Source organism: Magnolia sinica, chromosome 14 (genome assembly GCF_029962835.1).
Source record: "Magnolia sinica isolate HGM2019 chromosome 14, MsV1, whole genome shotgun sequence".
In the NCBI taxonomy this organism is placed as follows: Eukaryota; Viridiplantae; Streptophyta; class Magnoliopsida; order Magnoliales; family Magnoliaceae; genus Magnolia; species Magnolia sinica.
Genome location: NC_080586.1, coordinates 78,840,756 through 78,846,755, shown reverse-complemented (window position 1 = coordinate 78,846,755; position 6,000 = coordinate 78,840,756).

Here is a 6,000-nt window from a genome sequence, read left to right as displayed (position 1 = left end):
TAATGATTTCCATGGTTAAAAATTTAGAGGGCCCACCATAGCATCTAATTCCCATCTATACTGTTCATAAGGTCACAAAGACCTGGATATAGAGGGAAAACAAATATTATATTGATTCAAAACTTCTGTACCCAAAGGGGTTTCAATGGTGGGCTTTCATTCCATTGTTTTCTGCAGTGTGGTCCACTTGATATTGGATCTGCTTTATTTTTGGTCTCAGCCCTTAAGATAAATTTGCCAAATAGATGGACAGTTTGGATATAGCATGCATGCATCCTAGGAGGCCACCATCCCAGCCTACGAGCGGTGTGGATAAGACCCATACATCACGTGTGGTCCACACGTGTGAACCCCACTTGAGACCGTTGACCATCCAGCGATGGCGGGTCCCACCAGGTAAATGGACGGCATGGGTGCGAACATGCATCACGGTGAGCTCCACGCACGTGGCTCAAATACAAGCTCGCCAGATGAATGGATGGGCAGTGTGGGTAAGACCCATCCCACGTACATGGGCCACCCCATTTCCCTCTCTCCCTTGCTCTGTGTGTGTGTGTGTGTGTGTGTGTGTGTGTGTATTAATATAATATGATATGATATCATATAATATAATATAATATAACATGATTTATATATAATAATAATAAAAAGCCACCGTCCAGAGAGTCTGATGATATGGACGGTGCAGATCTGAGGCATATATCGTAGTGGGTCCACACGTGTGGCCCACCTCTCATACATATATAGTAATATTATTTATATATATATATATATATATATATATATATATATATATATATATATATATTACACTCTTTTTTTTTTGAAGTTAGCTGGTTAGTGCACACCACCGTCAGTTCACACAACACTATTAGCCACACCCCACTGCTACCACGTCCAGCATCCAAGGACGCTGGACGGCATGGATATGACACAGCATCATGGTGGGTCCATATCAACGTGGCCCACCGCTTGGATCAAACTGATACTTGCGTTTTTCCTTCATCCAGGTCCATGTGAGAAGGACGGTGTGGACAACACATCATGGTGGGATTTCCACCGCCCATGGTGTGAATCTAATCCATTCTTCAAGGTGGGCCATAATAAAAAAAAAATAGAGAGGGAGAGAAAGAGAGAGATACAGTGTAGTGGAGGGACCCTGCCACTATGGGCCCCTCATATGTTACAACACATACATCAAATTAGGTCCCATCACAAGTGGGCCATTAAATAAAAATCAACAGTGAATCACCCACCTATCGGCCTCCTACTTTAGCTCCTTAGACTCCTATGCTTCTTGCCTTCAATTTTGATGGAGGTAGATGATGAATGAATGGTTGAGATGGGAGATGAGTGAGTGAGAAAGTGGGCCACACTTGGCTTTGGGAGAGAGAGAGCTTGGACGTTGGAATTTTTGTTGCTTAGGAGATTTTTTGAGAAATGAGGGAGAGAGAGAAGTGATGTGATGATAAGAGGTGGAGTAATGGGTGATGGGTGATGGGTGGAGTGATGGATGAAGTAATGTAAGGGTTGACTTTGGGGTAGCTTGTGTAAGAGAGGTAAGGGTAGGGTATGGGTTGCTTGTACTTGACTTAAGGTGTGATGTGTACTTAATTGATGAGATTGATTGATTGATTGATGGGATAGGTCGTAGGGATTCTCTCGGAATTCGCACAGACGTTTTTCTCGAAATGAACGCAGGCCTATATATTCTAGCCTGGGTATCGGATCGGTGCGTGAGTCACGATGTTGGAACCGCCTTGACGGCGCGGTCACTAGGGTACAAGTATCGGGTCGAGCCGACTTCGGTATGCAGGACTCGACATAGGATCACGCGCAAACATCGGATACAGGTCGATGGTTGCCAGAATTCGACCGGGAGGACCACGAACAGACTAGGATACGGGTCTTATAGTCCACTTCTAACAAACATCACGATGAGCCTGGAAAGTTTTAACACTGAGTTCCATTGTCACCATTATTTTCTATTATGTGACCCACACGAGCTCTGGATCAGGTTGATATTTGGGCCCTAGCCCTAAAATGACATGGTAAAAAGGATGGGCGGCATGGATTATACGCATACATCAATGTGGGCCCCACGAGTTTAGTCCTTGCCCTCGCGCAAAAAAGGGTTCCGTACACATCACTTTACTAGCATTAAATACTACGTAACTTCTTAGTCCCTAGAAAACCGTGCAACTACTAAACCAAGGTCAGGGGCATTTTCGTCCGAAACAAACTCCAAAAGCCGTCAGAAAGCCCTTCTGGAAATATATGGACTGTCGTAGCGTTCTAGGTAATTTGCCCAAACTTCAAGGCGAGTGTGATCAATTTCCCTTCAAAATAAGATGTGAGGTGATGAGAAATGTCCACCGGCAGCGAGGACTAAAATCAGTGTATTTCTATTCATAAGGCTTATAGCGGCATCGTTGATGATGGATGATATGCTTAAAATAGAAGAGGAAGCGAACAAGCGAACACATTGGCCAACCTCCCCTCTACAGAGATGCCTAACCCCATGTAGGGAAGCACTAGCCGATTCCATGATGAAATTGGTCAACACATCCGTTTCCAAGCTCAGAAGTGGAGATCCGCCTACTATCTACACAGTCCCACAAACAATACGGCAAATAAAAGAGGTTGCCTATGAGCCTCAGGTCGTGTCAATCGGCCCATACCATCACGGCAAGATCGGCCCATACCATCACGGCAAGAAGAGCCTACAAGGAATGGAAGAGAACAAATGGCTGTACCTACATTCGTTCCTCTCCCGCAATACCAAACATAAGTTGGAGCACTACCTCAAGGCCATAGAGGAGGAATTGGAGGATAAAGCGCTAAATTGGTACTCCGACAATGTTGGCCCCCAGGTGGGCAACAAGTTTGTGAAAATGATGGTGCTTGATGCTTGTTTCATTGTCGAGCTCTTTCGCACATCACTGTAGAATATAAATCTGTCTTCATTTTCTTTTAAATCTGGTAACTCATCCCCACTCGTTTAGGTTCAGTCAACTGTACTGATCCTATCAGGTTCAAATTGACTCAGATCAGTTGCACGTGCCTCATATGAGTCGCCTATCATAACTAGGAATTGTTAATGTCCCTTCCTATACATTGATATGCCATCTCTATAGGCCTTAAGCTTCGAGAGAAAGTGTTGATTTAACATGGTTACCAGCTTTAACATTAAGTGGTTGTTTGATTTAGTATTATAGCCAAAGGTCTTAGTTGAAGTTTCAAGAGCAGCAAATATGCCTTGATTTTTTATTCTCCCATGAGAGGCTAGGAAAATAAAATCCAACCTAAAGGAGTGGGAAATAAACGATGAGATTTGCAAAAGCAAATACAAATTCAATCAAACAATGTGAAATCAAACGCAAACAAAACACATAGAGGACACATGAATTTTACCTTTAAAAAAATGTCCGACGGATAAAACCACGACACAAAGCTTTAAGCAATTTACTATGAAAATGATATTATAAGAGATGGGATGGATTTACTGATCTAAATAACCCTAAAATTATTTCTCAAAACCTTAGCATTGTTCAGGAATACCTTCGGAACATATTAACATTCACTTAGAGAACCCCAATCCCGATTACACCCGATATATAGACTATTACGACCGAATTAGAAACAAATTACGCACTTATGTAGTTCTACGCGCGTCGTTGATGAGACCTTCGATGGCATCGATAGCCACCGAAGCCCAGCCAATAACATCGAAGACACCTTCGACGGCATCAAGTAGCAACTCCAAAATTGTCCAGCAAGCAACTCAATTTTTTTTTTTTCGAATTATCTCGATAACTTATATTACGCGGTCTCTCAATGACATCAAGAGTCCCTTTATCTCAATAAGATTGAAGACATCTAACAATAAACCCAAAATAAAACAGACCAAAAACCACATTTAGAGCCCACTTAATTACTGGACTAGCAAGATTTTTGGGCCCCACACTTTGACGGTGGGGTACAACTCTTGGATTGCATGAGTTTTCACATTTGTACAAATCATGGTGGGACGCACCTTTGGGACAGGTTGGATGTGGTCCACACGCCATGTGGGGCCACTATAGAGTACCACCGGAGTGCACTATGATTGGTAGGTGTTATTTTGGTGAGGGTTGGAAGTGAGCCAGATGGCTGGACGTCACCTCTGATTAGCTCCTTTAGGATGGATTGGGCGTGTGTCCGTAGCTTAGGAACAAATTGGGCTGGCCTTTGGGTGATCAAAGCCGTTGATCTAGTAGCCCACCAGATGCACAGGTGATAAATAACCAAGCATTGCTACTTTTTCTCTGCATACAGCAACACCATGTGTCCGAGGTTAGCTCCATCATATTGGTGGGCCCAGCAGGGATGTAACTGGGCCGGGCTTGGACATCAACTACTGGTGACCTGGCCTGACCCGTTTAAAATTAGGTCCTGCGCAAAGGCCTGGCCCATTAACAGTCCTGTCACCATGGTACAGTAGTTCCTGCATCTCCACCAAACACATGACAATGGCCCATGTGTCTAGAACCATCTCCAGGGAAATCAAAACTATTTATGTGGTGGGCCCCACTTGAAAAGACCATAAGCGTGAAAAGATTAATTTGAAAATCATAACCCATTGGTTGGCGCAATTTTAAACATGGGTTTCATTCTCCTGATGGCCCACTGGGTCAATGAATATCAGGACCGATGCCATCAAAGCATGCCACATGTGGTGGTGACGATGAAGGACACGAACGTGCTAAATGTACCTTTGGCCCTCCATGCGGGTGGATTTCCCAATCCACCATGGTGGGTGGATCCTTGACTTTGAGGCCCACCATGATGTATTTGCGTTGCATCCATGACGTCCATTTGTCTTGAAAGAACATTTTATATAGAGCACGATCCGAAAACGAAGTAGATCTAAATTTCAGGTGGAGCACACCACACCAAAACCGTGGTGATTAACCATTAAAAACTTTGTGGGCCACAAAAGTTTTGGATCAAGCTGGTGTTCGTGTGGTCCTCTCATCCAGGCCTTTGTGATGTTATCAATGAGCGGATGGAAAATAAACATTCCGATTACCCCCAATAAGTTTTTAACAGTGGGTATTCAACCATCACAATTTCTTGTGATGCGGTCTACCTAAGATTTTGATTTCCTTTATCTTTTATATCATGTTCTAAAATGAGATGAAAAAATGGATGTGTTGACCAAGGTGGTCACGGAGAGGAACTGAAGTCATGATCAATTTATATTGGTACTCAAACTTGAAGACTAGGAGGAGATTAACGTCAGTTAGGCCGTGTTTGTTAACGCTGAATTTTTACACTTAACGCGGAATAGGGAAAACTTTCCATGTTTAGTGGTGTTTGTTAATGCATTATTAACGCGGAAGACGGAAAGCGCTAAGTGGTTTTTCACTGAATTCTTTCCGTGATAAGAGTCTGGCTTAATGGTGAACGCGGAATGCGCTTTGTGATTTTTCATTAAACAAAAAATTTTTGCTTCCTAAAGTTCCCTTTTTTCAAATAACTACGATAATTTTTTCTTTTAAATTGTATGCGAAATACAAAATCAACCTTTAACCTGTGAAACTTTTTTATGCCCCACCATGATTTATGTGTTTGATCCACATTGTCCATCAACTTTTTCAGATCATTTAAGGTGAGAGCTAATACAAGAAGCAGGTCCAATGATTAATTGGACCACAAGGTAGGGATTGAACGTCCACAATTAAAAACTTCTTGGGAGCTGGAGAAGTTTCAGATCAAGTTGATATTTGTGTTTTCACTTCATCCACATCTACCTAACCTAATGAATAAGTGGATGGTAAAAAAAACATCATAGTGGCCCTTAGAAAGGTTTCAACGGTGGATGTCATTATCACCGCAGCATCCTTTGGTGTGGTTCACTGGAGCTTTGGACCTGCTTCATCTTTATGATCACATATTAAAATAATATGAGAAAAATGATGAACGGCTTAGATAAAACACTTACATCATGGTGGGCCC